The sequence below is a fragment of the Schistocerca serialis genome, chromosome 7 (genome assembly GCF_023864345.2).
Source record: "Schistocerca serialis cubense isolate TAMUIC-IGC-003099 chromosome 7, iqSchSeri2.2, whole genome shotgun sequence".
Lineage (NCBI taxonomy): Eukaryota > Metazoa > Arthropoda > Insecta > Orthoptera > Acrididae > Schistocerca > Schistocerca serialis.
The window spans coordinates 366,467,981-366,493,671 of NC_064644.1; positions in this window are offsets into that span (position 1 = coordinate 366,467,981).

A 25,691-nucleotide genomic window follows, 5' to 3' on the forward strand; every position below is an offset into this window, starting at 1 on the left:
CTGTATATCAGTGTTCTTGTGACTTTCTAAAAATGTCGTTATTTGTTTTCACAGAGAAGCTGATATTAGTTGAAACAATGTTTACGGAAGTATTGAGATCTTTAGAGAATTTCGCTACTTTCTTCAATTGGGTTGTAAGAAAATTTCGTTTGGCGCGCTATTAAGTAACGTCTTCCTATTTTCAGATTACTGAATAATTGTGAACTGTGTAGTGTTGAAGCGAGAATACCGAACTGATAAAGATGGTGGGAATGTTATAGCTGTGTAATGACATTTTAAATTGGCAGATCTTTGGACAAAACGGGCGCGACTTTTATACTTTTCCTGGCTACTAGTGAGAAATGTGTCATAAACGTACAGGTTTTCCCCCTTAAGGACTGTGTCCTATGGCAGGAATGGTAACAACACATGTATCGTTAAAATGAGAATGTAGCACAGATAGTTTAGACCAGAACTCCTTTTGTCTAGAAGCCTCGGCAGGAAACGAAACGTTGTATGCAACCTGCTGACAGGCGTAGGGCTTCCTCTCTTTTAAACCGAGTTCCAAGTTTGAAATACATTCCACCACGCTGCAGGACAAGCCATGGTTCTATGAAGTTCACAAGGGTCGTGTGTAAAAGTTTCAAGAGAATGAATGAATTCATGCCCCGGCGTACGTAGTTACGGTGTAACGTCTAGCTAACAATGAAAGGGAAGTCTTCAGGATAATCAACACACTAATACAATGGCCCGGATCTAGGAAGGGGGCGTGCGGGGGCAAACCGGGATACCCGTCCCAGGTTGGAATTTCAGGGGGTGCCAGATTCATATTCTTGAAGGAAATAAAAAAAAACTATTTCACAAAGCGTTTAGCAACCAGCGCACGTTGGTCTGTCGCTTATTCATACGATTTTGAAACGCATCCCTTTTGCTTTTGAACATATTATAAATAGATTTCTCAACGAATTATAAGTTGATGTCTGAATATGTGCATAGTGTACTTTATGTTTCTCCTAGGGAAATCCCCGTCACATCTAGAAGTAAAAACTCTCCCGTAGCAAAAAGGGGAAGGGGCTATACGAGCTGGGCGGAATAAACTCGAATGGGTGAATGCCAATCAGTGTTGTTTATGCTGATGATTTGTGTGCGAATGATCAGCGTTGTTATAATTACTAACGAAATCAATAGAATTAGATTATCAAAGTGGAAATCAACGACTAACACAATAACAGGTAAGAAAGATTAATCTTCTTGGTATATCCAAGAATATTAAATTTTGGCAGAAAATGTTTGCCAGATCGCTACACTACTAAGGGCGAGTTGTGCAGCTCTCAATTATCAGCCGCTAGAGTCCTATTCTCGGAAGAGCACGGAAAACGCGTTGTACTAACACGTAATAACTAATAACCGGAGAATAAACTAGGGATAACTAAATCAATGATTCTGGAGGGTTAGTGAAGTTAGCCAGAGAAAAAGTTTTGACAATGATGGGTATAGTTACAGAATTAGTAATGACAAGATTGTTTGCTAGATTGAGGAAGGAAAAGAAACGCGGACATTATACAGATTGTATGAAATAATGTGAGGATCTAAAATTTTCATAAAAATTTAGTACTACTGCTTTTCTAAGTCATGTTTGAGAAACTGGAGGGTGTCAATTAATTGTGAAACTGCTTCCTAACATAAAACTTTTTGATTGTGATAGTTCTAATAGGCATTTGATATTGGTTCTTCGTCAATCATATTCTCTAGTGTTTTTTGTGAAAATGGGCTAGATAAAAGGGATCATTTGTGCCATAACAAGGTCGCTTATTTGGCGTGTATTACAACTGCTGCAATATTAAAAAGTTTTATTTCGTTTTATCTAGCAGATAGTGACAAAATGGACGTAATAAAATCCAGAAACCTCGAGCTTTGGATACTGTTCTCATTAACAGCTTTTTCAGTACTGTACAACGACGTTTTGATCCTTCAAGTAGTAAAACGTTTGACGAACTCTGTTGAGGTAATAAATTCTTTCACAGGAAGGAGAGCACGCTGCGTAAAGTTGTAATAAGATTAGAGAGAAAAAAGAGTTGAAGAAATGTGTACTTTCTTGCTTGTCTCTTGTGTTTACTGGTTTTATGTTTCCTATATTAAATTTTAAGCCACTCAAAAGAAAAAAAAATAGTTAATCAGCAATAATATGCGCAAATTATCTGAAGAGTTTTTATTCTCTCGGTTACAAATAACCCCAGCCAGTATTAATTGTGAATTTGTTTTTAAGGCGGACAGGATGTCGAAACGGCCGACTGGCAGCGGGAGAGGCACCACAGGACATTTTAATTTTCACCATCTTGAATATAGGATTGATGGTTTCTATTACAAAACACACATTTGAATTCTACAGAGTAAGATACAGTGACGTGCCGTTTCAGAAATAGCGTAGATCTTGGGCTGGTTGTACGTGATGAGAAGCATCTACTGAAGATAGGGAAAGACGGGTAGTGTACAGCATCTACACCAACTGAGAAGTAACCATATGAATGAAAGGTCAACGGAGCACTGTTCAGATTACGGAGGGAATATGGCAGTGATGAAACCTCTCTCCTACTGTTCAAGCAGTATAACAACGAAATAAAAGTTCTTAAGTGGTAATAAAACGCATATTTCCAGAAAAATAACATTCTATAGCTCCATACTGCTTCTGCTGTTACTATGAACAGCCATCAGTGCGCCTTCCGTACGTTATATCACCTCTTGTGGTTGAAGTTAGGGATTATTTACATCATCACAGCGGAGAACCTCTGACCTATTTTCCACAGAATGTTCTTCCAAAGGCAATATTATTTTGTTATTCTTTTTACGATAATGTTTCGTATTTTTTTCCACCGTTGATTGAGAATACTTACGTTTCGCGTTTGGGTGCAGTTGTTACACTATCGTTTTGGGCGAATAACACTTCGGCGGAGACTGATTCATAAATTTGCAGTCAGTTTTTAGAAATGGCACAACTAGCCTAAAGCCAAAACCTTGTTGTTTAAATACCGTGCCTGGGAAAGTATTCTGAAATGATGATTACGTTATCCCGGATAAAGGAATGAAGAACCTTAGTGAATTGGAAACTGAAAGCGGTGTATAGTTTTCGTATAAACATTGTTTTTGGATGACAGATTAATTCGCTAAAAATGTTACCGTAGTGATCGTCACCTGGTGATAAATTCTGCCTTTTTCTCAACATCGTGCAAGACGGCAATTTGTCTCTACCATCTTAGCTGCCATGGTCTCCCGCCTGTTTTAAGGGAATCGCTTTACGCGGATAAGGGCTGGCCAGGACCATGAGCCAGAATATTCGCCTCCAAAGAGCATTTAGATATTGCTGATTCCCAGGGGGCTCTTAAAATTAAGGAGCCACGTCGAAGTCATGCGACGACCGTTCCATTTGCAACAAAGGAACAAAGGCGTTTCCGCTCCGGTACAGGGAGACGTCCGTTGGCTTTTATTGTCCAAATTAGGCCATTGTGGAAAGAAAACGAGCCGTATGTGAAATCCTAATGTCTTTCTTTGTACCAGCTTCGGCCGAAGTGCTGTTATTTTACTTTGCTGCCTTCCCTGCGGTTCTCATTTCTTGAACAAACGAAGTATTAAAATTTCACAATTGCCTCCCCTTTCACTGGCTAGGGCGCCTTTCAGTAGTATTTAAATATTGTACAATACCCGTCTGATTTTATTACAGTTCGTAAGCCGTGCTGGCGTGTCCCGTTTTAATACACTTCCTTTGTGCACCACTGTTCACTTGCAATTAACTCTGCGGAACGATATAGTCCAAAATAAAGATTGCGGTCGGTTCCCTCCAAAGTATTCGTAATTCCATTTTGTTTTGTTGGACGAGTGGCAAGTGCACTCGCGCTTCTATTTTTGCCTGGCCTCTACATTGTCATCGAGTCCACAGCTTTAATATTCTGCAGAATTTTCTGGAAAATATTGCGCCTCTGCCTCTGATACCGTCGCATAGCTCCAGCCTACTGCACAAAGCAGCTTTCTTCACATATCGCATTATCTTTCCGGGCAGTGGAACAAATTACACTTTTATGTAGGCATATATGTTAAAAGCAGCTGGTCCAGTGTAAGAGAGAGCGTAAACTCCCCTTAGTCTATTGCGATATGAATGAGAGTTCATGTGTCAAACACCAAAGTTCTGAATGAAACAGGTCTTCTCACTATATGTACTACAGTATTAACTAAATAAATGTGTAGTTACGCTAAAATCGGTATATAATGAAATTGTGAAATGACAAACGTCCTTTTATTGTGCTTTGGCTTTATAGATTGAACGTTCCTGTAGATTTTGTATATTATACCTGTGTAACAAATTTTTTAAATATTTTAAAAATAGCGTTTAGGTCCACAGCTATCATTATTTTTGTTTCTTCAATCATTTCAGTTTATCACACTGGCTGTTAATGTTAGGATTAGTCTATCTCATTATTTCTCACTGACCAGTGTAACATAATTTTGATTGTGTAGAGACTGTCAATGTCTGCAATACGTATCAGCTGTAAGATAACTACCATTCGCGCTAGAGGCATACCCGAACCTTCCCCCCACCCTCTCCCCCACTTTTGGTCACAAATCATATTTTCGTATTTACAACCAGATGTTCTTTGATGACTGCTGACAAATAGAAGACAGGAGACTGTTCACGAACTTGTCCTCTAATTGTTACTATGATCATGTTAAAATAAAGGAAATGTGATGAAAATATTGTCAGGTTTACTTAACACTATTCATCATTATTGCCAATGTTTCTAAGAATGAGGATGGGATGTTGTGCGTCGTCTGGTCATAGACATCATTTCAGCAAAGTCTGTAAAAAACTGACTCAAAAATATTATTTTTGTAGTTATTTGTTATTTCTGTGCCAAGAGATAAATGTACACAGAGCCTCTCCATAGACCTCGTACGTACAATCAAGAAACGACATTCCGTCTACTCCGTTCTGCCACTCCCACATTGTACTATATCAGTTTCCTGTTTGGCGCAGATTATGTACACAGATTATATCCCCGAAAGGTTATCTCTGACCAGTCAGCCATGAGGTGCCGCTGTCATAGTTCACTACTCCCTAGCACTGCTGCGTCACTGTTCTTTACGTGTGTTATGACTGTAGCTCTAAAAGTCCATTAATGTAGTTACATTTTTTATCTTACGTTATCTCACTTCACTACTTACTTTTGCTAGTTTTCTTATTCATGCTGGATATGCCCCTTTAACGTGCTATATTTTATAAACTCTCCTTTTATTCTGTCGACTAAAGAGCCAACGGTTAACTTATGCTTCGTATTTTAGTTATGTTTATAAAGGCACATTTGCATGCCGAGCGTGAGTTTCCGCGGAAACGCGAATTACTAATTAAATAAATAATCTGTGAGAAATAAATAAAGACTATGGCACAGAACTGCAGCGCTGTGTCGCTGATAAAACAAAAACACAATTACGATACTCTTATGTTTGATTAAGGAGAGAGAGGACTTGGACAAGTGGTGCTGAAAGCACGTATATTTTATTGACTGGCACACCGCCATATTTAATGTTATAAAAGATCACTGCGAGTTGCAATCTTAATAGGCACTCGAATCTGTAAAGAATTTATATTTATGAAAGTAAGTAGAATTATTTAACTGTAGGCTTATTCGTTGAATATATCTGATTTAACTAACTGTGTAAACTTTTTATGTTTAGTAGACAGTCACCTCTGTACGACGTATTGACATGGCTGGCAAATTATTCTAATATTGAGATTTAGATTTGAGTCCGCACCTACCGCAGCAGTCTTTGGAAACGATTTAAATACGAAGTCCGATTATTTGAGTCTTATTTCACGGTCAACTACGAATAACATTACATTTACGAAAAAGCCATTGTCAAGCGTCTGATACCGAATAATTAAACGTCACGCAAATATTAATTACAACCAATCACTATCATACAATAATACATAATTAATATTTTATTTTATTTTATTTTATTTATTTTATATGTTGCATACGGGGAACAGTGTACCAGTGAACAGCATAAAAGAAAAGTATGGTTTAGTGCCAACAGAAACTGGCAACGCAGCAAGAAAATATAATTTGAGAAAATTTTCAACTGTGAAGAGTAAAGGAATAATGCCGTTTCTGGTTATGTCCGAATCAGAGTTGTGACACAAGAATGTCAAACGCCACTTCGATAGCTGCTGAAATTTGCTATGAATTCCTGTGTATACCATGTTAAGGTCTACGGTTACACTCACTATTCATTTTTATGCCACTAACGTAATTAATTCTGTTTGTGAATTACTAGTAACAGTATGTGAAAATTCTAGATTAGGTTGACCAAATGTTTTTCGGAGAAAACCAGGACACAACCAACCGGGCTCCTATAAATCCTTCCGAACGTGCACAGGCTTTTTAATTTTAAAAATTTCTGGTATTAATGTTTTGCTAAGACATTTATGTTAAACCGTTGGTAGTTATTTACTGTTAGTAAAATGGATGAAAATCTCAATTAATTAACGATGTTTAATACAGGCAATAAAAGCAAATGTAGTATAATTTTTAAATAAGATAGATGCCTAATTTTTAATAAAATAAAATTAAGATCAGCTTTAAATATTCTTGGTGGTTGATGATGGGCTGATTATCCTTGGAGAAAGGAAACTTTTCCACTGCTTCCAGGGTTTTTCTATCATGTCTTTTTTCTCTAAGACCTACAGTGATAAAATTCTACATCGTCGATTATGTAATTGTGCAGGACCCGTAGGATTGTTGTACATTGGCATCACGAGCTGTTATTGAAAAGAAAGACTTGCATTTGTTACTATTGAGATGTCCACAGCTTCTAAAAAAACTCATTCACTTTTCATTACACTGAAATGGTGCATCGTTTCCATCATTCCACTTGTGAATATTTTCTTCAGCGAAATTTGTTAATATCCTAAAGTAATGAAGGATAATAGAGTCATCGATATCATTTTCCCCCTTCAAATAAGAATAAATTTAGCACTCTTTTCAATAACATATAATCAAACACCGACCATAATGGTGAATAAGAAGTGCACCATTTATTATGATACTCAATAAAAAGTCATAATATTTGTTGTTTCCCCTTTTTTCTGAATGTTTTACTTCTGTTCATTTAAGAAGTGATCTCAGGTTAAAGAAAGTGAACTGCTGCTCGTTTTTCTTAGTACGAATTTTAACAGTTTTTTGAAGACATCATTTACTTCTATTCGCAATTCCCTTAGTTTGTTTCAGCTGCTGGAAAATGTGATAACCAGCGTGTTGTCAGATTAGACTTGCATTCGTATTCAATCTCTACACAGTCGCAGAACTCTTTAAGTTTATTGTCTAAGTGTATAGAAAAGTGTATAGGAAAGTTCTCGTGCTCCAATTATTCTTGGGACCGAGTGCTGGCTGAAACCCGAGTTGTGGAACGTATGTCGGAAAGAGAGATTGGAGGCCGTGGGAGGGGTAATGTTCATTGCAGTTGGCAAATATATTGTCTCTATTGAGGTCAAACTTGAGTGTGGCAGTAAAGTCTTCTGGTCACATACAACAAGTCTAGCTGAAAACAAGTTAATTGTTGGCTCGTTCTAAAGGCCACACGATTCTGCTGTAACAGTTCTAGAGTCACTCTAAGAAATTCTACGGTTACTAGCGCGTAAATACTATTATCTTGCAATACTAGTTGGAGGCCACTTTACCCTACCAAGTATACACTGGGATGTCTATGGATTCATTGCAGAGGGTACACACAGACAGTCATGCGAAATACTTTGAAACACGTTTCTGAAAATTGTCTTGAGCAGCTTGCTCGGTAGCCCACACGCATGTATGTTACACCTTGTAGCTACAAAATGCCCGGATCTTATCGACAATGTCATTTTAGAAAGGGGATTAGCGATCATTATAGCAACTAAGACTAAAAAAGTTAATAAATCATTGACGATGGCCAGAAGAGCGTTTCTGGTAGAAAGAGCAGATAAACAATTATTAACATTTCACGTAGACAGTTAATTGGCGTCACTGAAATCTAGTAAGATAGATTAGAGGAATTATGGGCGATGTTTAGCCACCATGGCTTAATAACGAAATTCGACATATGCTAAGAAAGCAGAGGCTGTTGCAACCTCGGTTCGAAAAGTAACGCATAAATGTTGACAAGTGAACATTAGTAGTGACTCGTGCGTCTGTGAAAAGACTATACGGGAAGCAAACAACAATTAACACCGTCACACCTTAGCGAAAGACCAGGCGGAGAACCCGAGAAAATTCCGACCATATGCAAAATCGCTGAACGGGTCTAGGGCTTCCTTTCAGTCCCCTGTCAACCAGCCTGCTGCGGCAGTTGAAGATAGCAAGACGAATGCTGAAGTTTCAAATTTCACGTTCAAGAAATCGTCCACACTGGAGAATCGTACAAACATAGCGTTATTTGACCATCGGACAGACTGGCGTATGGAGGACATAATAAAGATCATACATGGCATAGAGAAACGACTGAAAGATTTGAAAGCAAATAAATCGCCAGAGTAACAGGGGTCGAGCTAAGAAATTCGCAGGTGGTAATCCTAGGTGGTCAATCACGTCCTGTCTTGAGGTCCCCCAAGTTGTTTCTGAAGGGATTCAGGAAGGTTCAAGGAAAATTACCATCTGAATTACAACTAGTAGTTGAATCGAGTCGTCACAGCTTATCATTTTACTAACATTGTGCAGCAGTTGGTGCAGTGACAGATAGTGCTGAATTGTGCGCATCAGTAAATATACCAGTACCTGGGAAGCACGCAGTATTTAGATGTTACTCAGAGAACAGTAATCCGGTGAGGCCAGCGGAAGTTGGGAAACTTATGCAAGGAAGGGAAGAAGTGATCTTACTACCGGCCGAATACAGGGACTGACACATGGAGATGAGAACAGGTGACCTCCAGGTACTTCAGAATGACTGAAACAAAACCTCATTTTCGGAGAGCAGGACTGCACTGGGTCTATTCGGCGTACAATGACGTGGTCACTGATTGTTACGAGCAAGGGAAGCTCACGAGGGCAAAAGTTTGGAGCTGCAAGGCATCAGACTACTAATTAATGGCTCTAGGTGTGATATACTATAACCTACATTTCAGTTACCAGTGATTATGTTGCGAGTTTTTTACATTTGATGGGAGTTTCTTTATGTTAGAGGCGAAATAGAGTGAGGAAACCCTACCCAGAGAAACTACAATTTCCGTTAGATTTAATTCACAGGGGAAGAGGTGACATACAGATCGAATTATTTGATAAGGTATACATGTAATATTTAGCACTAGACAAACTATGGTGACTGTACAGTCATAGTTGTAATCAAGCGAAGTGAACTGGAAAGAAGACAAAGTTTTCCGGTCATATGAGTGTAGGGTATTATCAACAGCAGCAGAAAATGGTATAACGAGAGGAGGATTCGTTATAAATAGGAAGATAGGACAGGGAGTATGTTACTGTGAACAGTTTGGTGACAGTGTTGTTATCAGAATCTACAGGAAAATCAATACCGACAACGATCAGTTTCACATGCCGACGTCGCAAGCTGAAGATGAAGAGATAGAGAAAATGTATGAGGATACTGAAAGGATAATAGAGTATGTAAAGGGGGATGAAAATCTAATAATCATTGGAGACTGGAATGCAGTTTTAGGGGAAGGAGTAGAAGGAAAGTTTACAGGAGAATAAGGGCTTCGGACACGGAAAGAGAGAGGAGAAAGACTAACTGAGTCCTGTAACAAGTTTCGGCTAGTAATAGCGAATACTCTGTTAAAGAATCACAAGAGGAGGAGGTATACTTGGAAAAGGCTGGATGACACGAGAAGATTTCAGATGGATTACATCATGCATGGTCAGAAACATATCCCGAAATCAGGCGTACTAATGAGCAGATATAGACTCAGATCACAATATAGTAATGATTAAGAGTAGGCTGAAGTTTATAACATTAGTGAGGAAGAATCAATACGTAAGGAAGTGGGATATGAAAGTACTGTGGAATGACGAGATATGGTTGAAGTTCTCTAAGGTTCTAGATAAAGCAATAAGGATTAGCTCAGTAGGAAGTACAGTTGTAGGGGAATGGACACCTCTAAAAAGGGCCATAACTGTAGTTGGGAAAGAAAACATAGGTACAAAGGAGATAACTGCGAAGAAACCATGGGAAGAAGGGATATATACCATTCCATCCGAATTTCCAAATTCATTGGGGGATGTGGCAACAAAACGACTATTCATGTTGCTGTCTGGCGACATATCATATGAATTTCGGAAAAATATCATCCACACAGTTCCGAAGACGACAAGAGCTGACAAGTGGGAGAATTATCGCACAATCAGCTTACCAGCTCTGGCATCCAAATTGCTTACAAGAATAATTTACATAAGAATGGAAAAGAAAATTGAGGATGCTCTAGATGACCGTCAGTTTGGCTCTAGGAGAGATAAAGGAACGAGAGGCAATTCTGACGTTGCGGTTAATAATGGAAACAAGACTAACGAAAAATCAGGACAGCTTCATAGAATTTGTCGACCTGGAAAAAGCATTAGATAATGTAAAATGGTGCAAGGTATTCGAAATTCTGAAAAAAATGGGGTAAGCTACAGGGAAAGGTGGCTCATACACAATATGTACAAAAACCAAGAGGGAATAATAGGAGTGGACGACTAAGAACGAAGTGTTCGTATTAAAAAGGGTGTAAGACAAGGATGTAGCCTTTCGTCGCCACTGTTCAATCTCTACATCGAGGAAGCAATGATGGAAACAAAGTTTCACGAGTGGAGTTAAAATTCGAGGTGAAAGGATGTCAATGGAAATTTGTGTTAAGGACTATGGGACGAAACTGCTAAGCTCATCGGTCCCTAGGCTTACGAGCTACTTAAACAACATGCCCGAGGGAGGTCTCGAACCTCTGTTCGCCGAATGCACCGAGACAAGAGGCCTAGACTACACGCCTAACCAGCGCGGCTGGGTATCAATGATACGATTCACTGATGACATTGTTGTCTTGAGTGAAAGTGTCGAGGAGTTTCATGATCTGCTGGACGAAATGATCAATCTAATGAGTACAGAGATTGAGAGTAATTCGAAGAAAGACGAAGGTAATGAGAAGTAGTAGAAATGAGAACAACGAGAAACTTAACGTCAGGATTGATGGTCACGAAGTAGCTGAAGTTATAGAATTCGCTTACCTAGTCAGTAAAATAACTAAAGACAGGCGGAGCAAGCGAGACATCAAAAGAAGACTAGAAATGGCAAAAAGGGCATTCCTGTCCAAGAGAAGTCTGCTAATGTAAAATACCGGCCTTAATTTGAGGATGAAATTTCTGAGAATTTACGTCTCAAGCACAGCATTGTATGGTAGTGCAACATGGAGTGAGGGAAAACCTGAACAGAATACAAACGAAGCATTTGTGACGTGATGCTAAATACGAATGTTGAAAACTAGTTGGACTGGGAAGATAAGGTATGAGGGGGTTGTGCGCAGAATCAGAGGGGAAAGGAATATGTGGTATACTTTGATAAGGAGAAGAAACTGGATGATAGGACATCTGTTAAGACATGAGGGAATGACTTCCAAGGTACTAGAGGGAGCTTTAAAGGGCAAAAACTGTAGAGGATGACAGGGATTGGAATACAACCAGCAAATGATTGAGAACGTAAGTTGCAAGTGCTACTCTGAGACGAAGAGGCTAGCACAGGAGAGGAGCTCGTGGTGGGCTTCATCAAACTAGTCAGAAGACTGATGACAAAAAAAAAAGCGCTTTGATCACAAGATTCAGCTTGCGGTCCAACAGTGCATCTGCTCTTGACTAGGAAAAACAAGTCCACGAGTTCAAGATTGCAGAATAAGCGAGAGGTCCTAAAGCAAGACATTTAGAACTTATCAGGCATCCCATATTTCTTAGTTTTACGGACACTGCCGAGACCCAAGGAACTGCTGTGTATCAGACTTGACTAAAATTAGCATAAAAGCGTCAAATGAAGTACGAATCTGTTATTTGCTCTATGAGTAGTTATCTGTATATGGGAAATGATACGCTAAATGTCGCTTTCCTACATAAATAAAAATTTTTTGGGGGTCTGTTTTACATAGTTATGTTATGAGACTTTGTTAATTCGGACCCTCATAATGCTGAGATTATCTTACATCTTATGAGGGTGAAGACGGTGATGTGTAATAATCCCCCCTTTTTTTTTCAAAAAACTTGCACCCACAGATGTACGAAAAAAATGGGTGTGTGACAGTAACTAAATGTACAGAAAATGAAATTCTTTCCCATAAAATGGTAAATGTTTTCAGATTTACAGAAGTTATTTGCCGCAAAAATACAACTTTAAGTGAACAAAACTGCAATGGTACTTAATATAACTGGGCTGAAACATCTTACACGGGAAGACGGTTATTAAATATCCTCATAAAGGGGAACAAAAAAAATCTGCGAAAACACTCTGAGGAGCACATAAAAAAAGAGAAATACAAAGATATGTCATATATCATAAAAAGAAGGTAATGTTCGGACATGGGACCTGGATACACTGAAAGAATCAAAGGTTGTAGATGGTTTCAGAGAGAGCGTTAGCGAACGATTGACAAGAACAGGGGAAAGAAATACAGTAGAAGAAGAATGGGTAGCTTTGAGAGATGAAATATTAAAGGCAGCAGAGAATCAAGTAGGTAAAAAGACGAGGGCTAATAGAAACGCTTGGGTAACAGAAAATATATTTAATTTACTTGATGAAAAGAGAAAATACAAAAGCTCATTAAATGAAGAAAGTGAAAAGAAATACAAACGTATCGAAAATGAGATTGACAGGAAGTCCAAAAGGTTCTAAGCAGAGATGGCTAGAACACAAATGTAAACATGTAGAGGCATATATCACTAGGGTTAAGACAGAAACTGCCTACAGGAAAATTAAAGAGACCTTTGGGAAAAGAGAACCAACTGTATGAATATCAAGAGCTTAGATGGAAAATAGTTCTAAGAAAAAAAGGGAAAGCACAAAGGAAGAAGGAGTATATAGAGGATTATAGAAGGTCGATGTACTTTAGGGTAACATTATGGAAATGGAAGAGGACGTAGGTGAAGATGAAATGGGAGATACGATACTGCGTGAAGAATTTGACAGAGCACGGGTAGGCCTAAGTCGAAACAAGGCCCCAGGACAGCGTTGATGAACAAACGTTATCACAGAACCTAGAAGACTTGAAGAATAGAATCCTTAATGTGATAACATTAGTGACGATGGATACTCAAGTATGAGAGAAATTCGTGTATTGGCCTTATGTATAGCAATGTAACGTGATGACATTATGTATTCAGTTATTGTATTTGTAAATTACTTTAACAAGCACATGAAAATGCCACTCAAGCAATTTACTTGATTGTGATTTGTGCATGAATCAAAAATATATATTTTGGTGTAAATGACGTGAGGCACTCTTTACGAGCATTTAAAAGATTTGGATATTAATAATTATAATTTAATGTGTGTAACATAATCAGTTTTTATGTTTTGTTGAACAGATGTTGGTGATGATATTTTTCTGTAACAATAAGGACCCGACTGGGTAATAACATAATTTAATTATTTGGGGATTATTTTTGTAATAGATTATTAAGTTTCCAATGAATTGTGAGTGAATAAACCTGACTAGAAGCTAAGGTCTCCTTCTTGTCATGTTGGCTACTAGATAAAAATGTCTTTCTCTGTCCTTCCATTGTAAGAACAGACTCAGTCCATTACATTTCCAACGAGGAGGAAGTGATAAGCCGGAACTAATAGTTTAATTGTTCCGACACATTACCATGTCACATTGTATCCTGTGACAGTGATTTTTTACGATGAATTACACTTTTTGTAAGCGTAGAATGGTACATTGAGCCTCTCGAAAAGGGATGGATAACACAGTATTAATTTAATTAACTATTTTATGATGAACATACTTTTCCTTATTATGTTGCTATAAATTATAGAATAAGATTTAGTTTCGACTGTGAGTTCGTCTGCAGAAGAGCTGTATGACAGAGGTGCATGATTTACTTAGATTTTGGGGCAAACTTAACTTTTGGTGGGAACTAGCAAAGATGAACCTGTAGCTTCACAGGGTTGGTAGCAACCCCTCTCATTCCTCCTCAGTGAAAGCAGAATGAACTTTAGGACTGCTCATACATTTTCCGTCATTTGGATGAGAGGATGGGTCTTATTGTTGTTAAGATTACTAATCCACTCATTCTCAGCAAAATTACAGAGTTATGCGGTAGTCACCATTTTCAGTAACGTAACAGATAAATTCAATGGTTACCCGTCTGGTATTTAAGCGAGAGCATGGAGCACAATAAAATACAATACAAAATCTATCTTGAACGGCCTTCAGCAAGTTTGGTTTTATTTTAATTCAGTCCTCATTTATCTTGCCTTTAATGATAAATGCAAAGTTATTTTCCCAAATATTAAACTAATTTTCATAGTAGCACAGGCTGTGGCGAAAGAAACACTGTATCATTGTGAGACATACAGAGGTGAGTGGGTGTGCTGGGATCCACCCCGCTTAACTACCACTAGCACCACGTCATCAGAACGCACCTGCACGTAGCAGACAACGTATTGCGCCATAATCTAGGAGTGAAATTAAAAGCTAATATAACTTTTTCAAACTGTGTCAATGTACACTTCAGTATATTAATGTTAACATTGCGAAGTCGTAGAATGATCTAATAAGTATGTTTCTGCAAATACATTTTTGTAAGAAGAAAATATGCGCAGCTAAATGACGCAGCTAGAGAGCTAAAAAATATTCAGAATGTACAAATGTACCCCACAATCAAAAGTTACAATTCTCAACTGGATAGGAGCAATATTTTGGTCAAAATAGGGGTTTTTACGAAAAATTGAAAACACTAGACTCATAAAGATGAAAATTCGTATTTATTGTCAGTTAGATATAAAACATTAAAGATGTGACTCTCTTAAGCTCTCTCCACTAGTTTTCAAGTCATTTGCTAGAAACCAAATTTGGAACAGGAACGTCCCTATTCATATTAGATTAAGTGCATTTGTAATTGTTATGGAAAGTTCTAATTACAGCACTCGAAGTGTCATTTGTAATTGTTATGTAAAGTTCTAATTGCAGCACTCGATTCAGGAAATAATACTTCTGCACCAACTGTCAAGACCATAGTGTAAATAACAATCACTACAAGGACTCTTAAATAGATATTTCAGAAGTCATGTTCTACTGTCAGTTCTAAACATTCGCTGACAAAATTTAAATGCAGTCGAGCTACAACTTTTTCAGTTACTAAAGCAAACTTAACTTTAATTACATAAAAATTATGAAGACTGTAAAAAGTAAATTGCTATACCACAAAGATAGTAACTAATATGTATCCGAGGTAATGGTCATTTAGATGCTACCACCTGTGCCTACAGCGATTGATAGCAGCTGTTCCGTCCAGTGACCAGCTGCGTCCATGTGTAAATACAACCAGAGAGGCAGAGGAGGAGACACTCTGCACCGAGCTATCAGTCTGTCTGCATCAGTCAAACACTGGCAAACGTTCTGGGTAGGATGACGACAGAGGTAGGCAGCTACCAAATGCGTTTTCGGTAATAAGTGAACTCGCGAGGACTGAAATCGGCCAGAATCGCTTAGATTCACTGAAATCACTGTTTATGTGCCGCCCGTAATGCTGACGAAACCGCTCTTCTGTATTATCCATTGGGAACAGATTACCAGTCTGCATTTCACTTAAAAGTCAATAATTTTGGTCCGACTCCTCTTTTATGAAATCTCAAGCATTAAATCAAGGAAAGTCACAAAAGTAAATATCCTCATTGGTAACCAACTTCATACAATCTGGGAATGATCTCCCTATGAGTTCAAAATACAGAAATAAAATACAGTGGGGAGTAACTAAATGCAAAGAAGCCAATCAGATACGAAAAGAAATCGTTTAATGTAAAATAAATAGTTTTAAGAAGTAGACAAAAGCTCGGCTAGTGTTTTGTACAAATCTGAATCACATAGAAAAAGGTATGCTGGCTTCGCACTTTTCTCATGAGTTAATCTATAGTAACGTCAAATGCGATACTTGTGTATCAGTTCAGGAATCATATCACTTTACATTGCATCCAAATATTTATATGCGTCCAAGTACATATGACTGCAGCTCACGACTACTGGGAGAGAATACCACACCGTTGAGAATAAAGAAACATTACCTTTTCCTCATACACATGGTCATAATGGGGTTATGACAATTTCGTCGTGTCTCCATGTCTGTTTAGAATGTACCGTCATTCCAGTGTTAAAAGCGTACTTGTTTTTCTTCCCTCACTTGTATCTAGTCCTTGCAGTCCCTCCCCACCGTTTACTCCATTATGATGCCTTTCTTATTTCTTTGTGTATGTATCTGCCATATGTCTGTATAAATAAGAAGTTTTGTTCGAGAACTTAACAAAAAATTTCAGCTGCTTTCAAAATATAAATAAAGATATCTTGTATGAGTATTTCGTATCCAGATTTTACAATTTTCAATATTTGTAACATTTTGTCACATTGTTCCATATTTTCCGTTTTTCCCATGGTTTTTTTCACTTGCCTTACATAGATTTCATTCCCCCCCCCCCCCCCCCCCCCCCCATGAACCATGGACCTTGCCGTTGGTGGGGAGGCTTGCGTGCCTCAGCGATACAGATAGCCGTACCGTAGGTACAACCACAACGGAGGGGTATCTGTTGAGAGGCCAGACAAACGTGTGGTTCCTGAAGAGGGGCAGCAGCCTTTTCAGTAGTTGCAAGGGCAACAGTCTGGATGATTGACTGATCTGGCCTTGTAACAATAACCAAAACGGCCTTGCTGTGCTGGTACTGCGTACGGCTGAAAGCAAGGGGAAACTACGGCCGTAATTTTTCCCGAGGGCATGCAGCTTTACTGTATGATTAAATGATGATGGCGTCCTCTTGGGTAAAATATTCCGGAGGTAAAATAGTCCCCCATTCGGATCTCCGGGCGGGGACTACTCAAGAGGATGTCGTTATCAGGAGAAAGAAAACTGGCGTTCTACGGATCGGAGCGTGGAATGTCAGATCCCTTAATCGGGCAGGTAGGTTAGAAAATTTAAAAAGGGAAATGGATAGGTTAAAGTTAGATATAGTGGGAATTAGTGAAGTTCGGTGGCAGGAGGATCAAGACTTCTGGTCAGGTGACTACAGGGTTATAAACACAAAGTCAAATAGGGGTAATGCAGGAGTAGGTTTAATAATGAATAGGAAAATAGGAATTCGGGTAAACTACTACAAACAGCATAGTGAACGCATTATTGTGGCCAAGATAGACACGAAGCCCATGACTACTACAGTGGTACAAGTTTATATGCCAACTAGCTCTGCAGATGACGAAGAAATTGAAGAAATGTATGATGAAATAAAAGAAATTATTCAGATAGTGAAGGGTGACGAAAATTTAATAGTCATGGGTGACTGGAATTCGAGTGTAGGAAAAGGGAGAGAAGGAAACATAGTAGGTGAATATGGATTGGGGCTAAGAAATGAAAGAGGAAGCCGCCTGATAGAATTTTGCACAGAGCACAACTTAATCATAGCTAACACTTGGTTTAAGAATCATGATAGAAGGTTGTATACATGGAAGAACCCTGGAGATACTAAAAGGTATCAGATAGATTATATAATGGTAAGACAGAGATTTAGGAACCAGGTTTTAAATTGTAAGACATTTCCAGGGGCAGATGTGGACTCTGACCACAATCTATTGGTTATGACCTGTAGATTAAAACTGAAGAAACTGCAAAAAGGTGGGAATTTAAGGAGATGGGACCTGGATAAACTGAAAGAACCAGAGGTTGTACAGAGTTTCAGGGAGAGCATAAGGGAACAATTGAAAGGAATGGGGGAAAGAAATACAGTAGAAGAAGAATGGGTAGCTCTGAGGGATGAAGTAGTGAAGGCAGCAGACGATCAAGTAGGTAAAAAGAAGAGGGTTAGTAGAAATCCTTGGGTAACAGAAGAAATATTGAATTTAATTGATGAAAGGAGAAAATATAAAAATGCAGTAAATGAAGCAGGTAAAAAGGAATACAAACGTCTCAAAAATGATATCGATAGGAAGTGCAAAATGGCTAAGCAGGGATGGCTAGAGGACACATGTAAGGATGTAGAGGCTTATCTCACTAGGGGTTAGATAGATACTGCCTACAGGAAAATTAAAGAGACCTTTGGAGATAAGAGAACCACATGTATGAACATCAAGAGCTCAGATGGAAACCCAGTTCTAAGCAAAGAAGGGAAAGCAGAAAGGTGGAAGGAGTATATAGAGGGTCTATACAAGGGCGATGCACTTGAGGACAATATTATGGAAATGGAAGGGGATGTAGATAAAGATGAAATGGGAGATACGTTACTGCGTGAAGAGTTTGACAGAGCACTGAAGGACCTGAGTCGAAACAAGGCCCCCGGAGTAGACAACATTCCATTGGAACTACTGACGGCCTTGGGTGAGCCAGTCCTGACAAAACTCTACCATCTGGTGAGCAAGATGTATGAAACAGGCGAAATACCCTCAGACTTCAAGAAGAATATAATAATTCCAATCCCAAAGAAAGCAGGTGTTGACAGATGTGAAAATTACCGAACAATCAGTTTAATAAGCCACAGCTGCAAAGTACTAACACGAATTCTTTACAGACGAATGGAAAAACTAGTAGAAGCTGACCTCGGGGAAGATCAGTTTGGATTCCGTAGAAATACTGGAACACGTGAGGCAATACTGACCTTACGACTTATCTTAGAAGAAAGATTAAGGAAAGGCAAACCTACGTTTCTAGCATTTGTAGACTTAGAGAAAGCTTTTGACAATGTTGACTGGAATACTCTCTTTCAAATTCTAAAGGTGGCAGGGGTAAAATACAGGGAGCGAAAGGCTATTTACAACTTGTACAGAAACCAGATGGCAGTTATAAGAGTTGATGGACATGAAACGGAAGCAGTGGTTGGGAAGGGAGTAAGACAGGGTTGTAGCCTCTCCCCGATGTTAGTCAATCTCTATATTGAGCAAGCAGTAAAGGAAACAAAAGAAAAATTTGGAGTAGGTATTAAAATCCATGGAGAAGAAATAAAAACTTTGAGGTTCGCCGATGACATTGTAATTCTGTCAGAGACAGCAAAGGACTTGGAAGAGCAGTTGAACGGAATGGATGGTGTCTTGAAGGGAGGATATAAGATGAACATCAACAAAAGCAAAACGAGGATAATGGAATGTAGTCGAATTAAGTCGGGTGATGCTGAGGGTATTAGACTAGGAATTGAGACACTTAAAGTAGTAAAGGAGTTTTGCTATTTGGGGAGCAAAATAACTGATGATGGACGAAGTAGAGAGGATATAAAATGTAGACTGGCAATGGCAAGGAAAGCGTTTCTGAAGAAGAGAAATTTGTTAACATCGTGTATAGATTTAAGTGTCAGGAAGTTATTTCTGAAAGTATTTGTATGGAGTGTAGCCATGTATGGAAGTGAAACATGGACGGTAAATAGTTTGGACAAGAAGAGAATAGAAGCTTTTGAAATGTGGTGCTACAGAAGAATGCTGAAGATTAGATGGGTAGATCACATAACTAATGAGGAAGTATTGAATAGGATTGGGGAGAAGATAAGTTTGTGGCACAACTTGACCAGAAGAAGGGATCGGTTGGTAGGACATGTTCTGAGGCATCAAGGGATCACCAATTCAGTATTGGAGGGCAGCGTGGAGGGTAAAAATCATAGGGGGAGACCAAGAGATGAATACACTAAGCAGATTCAGAAGGATGTAGGTTGCAGTAGGTACTGGGAGATGAAGAAGCTTGCACAGGATAGAGGAGCATGGAGAGCTGCATCAAACCAGTCTCAGGACTGAGGACCACAACAACAACAACTGCTCACATTATCATTCCACTTTGATACACTGTTTCGTGTGTGTTAGCTCCCTGCAGGAGCTCCCACCCAGCTTCACAGACCTATCCAGGTCCGTCCATTTTTGACAGCTACCCAGGATCATACATGGGTGGATCCATACTGAATATTAACTAGGAATATTTTGCATAGGTGGATCCACCAAGAACTTTACCTCTGAACAGTACCTCAGACTCTGCCCAGAACGATATGCCCCACATGATATTCCTGGAAATATCACATGGTGGATTCACATCCACAGTATTCCCATACTGAGTGTACTGTGGATCCACCATGAGCAATAACTCGGAACTCTGTGAATGGATCCACCATTCGGGCGCTACTCCAAACCCAACCCGACAGTGGTGGCTCCCCTTGCAGGTCAAGAAACACAAAATAATATAATGTGAGTGTGTTTGCAAAAGAGTAACTACAACCCTCAACCTCCCCAACAATCCATGTAAATGTGTTGTGGTATTCGCTTTGGCATGTAGGACTAGTTGCTGGGGAGTTGGTCAAGGTTTCAATGAAGTTCATGAAGTCTGTCTATACTGGTCTGTGTATTCTGGACCTCCACAAACTGCTCATGTACCATTACCCCAAATTTCGTTATTGTCACATTGTTTTAAATGGATACAGACAATTTCGTACACAGGGCGAAAGGCGGCAATCCATATGAAGTAAGTAGGTGTAATCACAAAGAATTTTACATTCCCGAATATATGCTCGATAATCCTTTGGAATGACACTACAAAGCAAGAGGTTATTGGCTTGGTGAAATATAAGGCAAATGATTCACAGATTGTGCAGTTAGTGAGGCATAGATACAAAATGTACACACACCGTATATATGCAGGCGCTACCTAGAGGAAGGCTAAACGTAGCCATCATGTGATCTGAAACATTCTCACAATTGAAGTTTGCAAGAGGCACCTGTAGAGGGTTTTGGTGTTGATCCAGATGTAGTGCATCTGGAGACCATAAGGAGCAGACTGCACTGACGCTGAAAGTAGTGCTGGAACATCCTAATGTTCACACTATTCACTGGAATGTTTGAGTATGTGGATGTATGGGTTTGTGAAATAGTTGGATAAGTCACTTGCAATAATTGTGTGTGTGTGTGTGTGTGTGTGTGTGTGTGTGTGTGTGTGTGTTTGCTTCACTTTGTGCATATATACAGGGTGTCCCAGCTATCTTGTCCACCCAAAATATCTCTGAAACAATAACAGCTATTGGAAAACGACTTTCACCGGTATCAATGTAGGGCTGGGGTCCATGAATGTACATATTTGGAAACATTCTAAAACGAAAACATATGTGTTTTTTAACACAAACTTATGTTTTTTTTTAAATGAACCTCCTATATTTTTTCTTCAGCAATCCATAGCATGACAAAGCACATACATAATGGCGTTGATTGCATCGCAATATTCCCATTACATCCCGAGATATTGAGACGCAAAGTTGACGCCTGAGACACCCGACATGCGCGGCTAGCGCACGTCCTGAGGCTCAGGCGTGAACCCCATGCTGCCCGTAATCGCAGCAGGATGGCAGCAGACCGTATTATTCGTTTCGGACCTCTTGATAAGTATGGAAGTATGATTACACATGTCAATCACATCGCGATTACGGGCAGCATGGGGTTCACGCCTGAGCCTCAGGACGTGCGCTAGCAGCGCATGTCGGGTGTTGCAAGCGTCAAATTCGCGTCTTAATATCTCGGGATGTAATGGGAATATTGCGATGCAATCAACACCATTGTGTATGTGCTGTGTCATGCTATGGATTGCTGAAGAAAAAAATATAGGTCCATTTAAAAAACATAAGTGTGTAAAAAAACACATATGCATTCGTTTTAGAATGTTTCCAAATATGTATATTCATGGGCCCCAGCCCAACATTGATACCGGTTAAAGTCGTTTTCCAGTAGCTGTAATTGTTCCAGAGATATTTTGGGTGGACAAGACAGCTGGGACACCCTGTATATTGTACTTTATGTATGCATGTAAACATTTTATACATATTTGTCTGTGTGGTTCTGAATGCACATATTGCTGCAAGTCCCTGTTACCCGTGTAGGTACTGTTGTTGTTCATGTTGTGTTACTCAGTCCAGGGACTGCCTTGATGCAGTTCTGCATGCTAGTCCAGCCTGTGCAAGCATGTTGTCAGTTGAGTACAGGGTAATATCAAAAGCAGCAGAAAATGGTAGGACAGGAGCAGAATTCGGTGAAAACAGGGAAGTAGGTCAGAGAGTGCGTTACTGTGAACAGTTCAGTGATAGGATTGTTCTTACCAGGAACGATAGTTTACCAACACTGCCGACGATTGTTCAGGTATACATATCAACACCGCAAGCTGACGATAAAGAGATATAGAAAGTGTACGACGGTACTGAATGATAAATACAGTACATAAAGAGAGATGAGAATCTAATAGTTATGGTAAAATGGAATGCAGTTGTAGTTGAAGTAGTACAAGAAAAGGTTACAGGAGAACATGGGCTTGGGGCACAGGAATGAGAGGAGAGGTCTAATGGAGCTCGGTTACAAACTTCTGCTAGGAATAGTGAATGTTCGAGGATCGGAAGAAGAAGAGACATACTTGAAGAAAGCAAGGTGATACAGGAGGATTTCAGTTAGATTCCGACGATAAAGATATTCCTAAGTCAGCAGACTCAGATCACAATGTAGTAGTGATGAAGAGTAAGCTGATATCTTTATCTTTTAGATAAATGTAGTAATTATTAAGAGTGGGGTGATGTTTAAGAGATTAATGAGAGAAAATCAATACACAAAGAAGTGGGGTACGGAAGTCCCAATGATTGACGAGATACGCTTCAAGTTCTCTAAGGAGATACAGCAGTAAGGAATAGCACAGTAGAAAGTACACTTGAAGAGGAATGTACATTTGTAAAATGGGAGTCACAAAGATCAGAAACGAAAAAAACGCAGTACAAAGAAGGTAACTCCGAAGAAACCATGGGTAACAGAAGAAATACTTCAAGTCATCGATGAAAGAAGAAAGCTCAAAAATATTCAGGGAAATTCAGGTAGACAGAAATACAAGTTCCTGAAGAATGGATTAAGTATGACGTGCAGGAAATTTAAGACGAAATAGCACCACGAAAAATGTGAAGAAATCGAAAAGAAATGGTTGTTGCGAGGATTGTTGGGAGGACTGACTCAGCCTGTAGGAAAGTCAAAACAACCTTAAGTGAAGTTAAAAACAAGTGTGGTAACAATAAGAGAAGATCACGTAACGCAGAAAGGTATGTAATATTCCAATAGAACATCTAAAATCATTGGGAGTAGTGACAACAAAACGACTTCTCAAGTTGGTCTGTAGAATTTGTGGGTCTGAAGACATATCATCCACAGAAATTTGAAAACTGCAGGGGCTGACAAGTGCGAGAATTATCGCACGATGAGCTTCACAGCTCATGCGTCAAAGCTACTTACAAGAATTATATACAGAAGAATAGAAAAGAAAATTGAGGAGGAGTTAGATGACAGTCATTTTACCTTTAGGAAAGGTAAAGGCAACAGAGAGGCATTTCTGACGTTGAGGGTGACAATGGAATCAAGACAGAAGGAAAATCAAAACACGTTCTTAGTATTTACTTACCTAAAAAAAGCGTTCAACAACTTAAAATGTTGCAAGATGTTGGAAATACTGTGAAATGCAGGGGTAAGCTATAGGAAGAGTCAGGCAATATACATTATGTACACGAGCCGAGAGGGAATAAAAGTGGACGAGTAAGAACTAAATGCTCGGATAAAATCGGCGTAAGGCATGGGTATAGCCTTTCGCCCCTACTGTTCAATCTGTACATCGAAGAAGCAACGCTGGAAATAAAAGAAAGTTTCAGGATTGGAACTAAAATTCAATTTCAAAGGATATTAACGTACGATCCGCTGATTGCTATCCTGTCTGAAACTGAAGAAGCATCTGCTGAATGGGATGAACCGACTAATGAATACAGAATAGGGACTGAGTCTAATTCGAGAGTAACGAGAAGCAGCAGAAATGAGAACTGCGAGAAACTTAACATCAGCATTAATGGCCATGAAGTAGATGAATTTAGGGATTTCTGTTAGCTAGGCAACAAAATAACCAATAGCGGACGGAGAAAGGACATCAAAAGCAGACTGGCACTGGGAAAACGGCATTCCTGGACAAGATAAGTGGACTAGTACCATACCAAGGCCATAATTTGAGGAAGAAATTTCTGAGAATACACGTCTGGAGTACAGCATTGTATGGTATGATTCATGGACTATGGGAAAAGTGGAACGGTACAGAACCGAAGCATTTGAGATCTGGCACTATAGACTTTTAAGGTAGAATGAGGAGCCTCTGTGCCGAATCTGGGAGGAAAGGGATATGTGGGAAACACTGACAAGGAGAAGGGGCAGGATGATAGGACATCTGTTAAGACATCAGGGAATGAGTTCCATGGTACAAGAGGGAGCTGTAGAGGGTCAAAACAGTAGAGTGAGACGGAAATTTGAATACATCAAGAAAAGAAATGGGTATGTAGGTTTCAAGTACTACTCTGAGATGAAGAAGTTGACTGTCGAGAAGTTCATGGGGGTCCCCATCAAACCATTCAGAAGACTAATGACTCTAGTAAACATCTTGACTTGGAGTAAGAGCTTGTGGCAGTATCCAACAATACCGACAGTGTAATTGCATATCATCTCGGGCACATCGTGTGCCACAAGGGTGAACTTAGCCGTCCTGAGTCGGCAGATTGAAGTTTGACAATTCCAGCATGCACTGTCGTGCCCGTGAGTCAAATTGGTTTGGCTGGACCAATGGATGCACACTGAAATCTGCCAGAATTATAGTTTACATATTCTCGTGATGGTATCAGAACATTACAGGTGTCTCAGAGACCTCTCCTTGCCCACAGTGCACCGTTTCCTGCTGACGCCTGAATCAAGGATAAGAGGTGAAGTACTGCTACATCGCCGTACGGTTGTTAAATGACATTCACAACTCCCTGTTCTCGGGTAAACCATAATCTGTGGTATAACTGATTATAATTGACTGCATTTGAATGGAGTTTGGCCTCACAGTCGATTTATATAAGCAAAGGGATTAATTCAGGGGAGAATTTGTTTAGCATCCACCCCAATGTATGTTTTGTTTATGAAATATCATTTCTTATGTGATTTGTGTTAGTCATTTTTGTGCAAGATTGGTCAGCTAGTTGTAGATACTTGACACTAAAGGTCCATTAAGAACATTGTCACTAATTTTTAAACTGAAATACAGCTCTGTGGTCTTTCATATTCCCTCCACTCTTACTGCTTTCATTTTATTGTTGTGGTACATGAATAGCTTCACTCTGGGATATATTCATGATAAAAACGAGCGACTGCTTTCAACCACAGACTTTCAGTTACCTTCGGTCGTCGAAGTATTTTGATGAAATCTAAAAGCTAGCTTTACAGAATATTAGCGCTGCACTGAATTGGGGTACATTAACCGACTACCACAGGGGCACAAACAATTTCCCGACACTATTATTTACGGTTACCGCTTGTACTTTCCCCGGAGAAATACAATCTTTACCAACTAACGCTTTGAGCTGCAATATTAATTTTCCTTATTGATGACTAGTTTCGAGCCCTAAGCACATAATCGATTCACTCTAAGAAACAGAAACGAAATAGTAAATATTATGTACATTACAGAACAGTGCCACTTTACGAG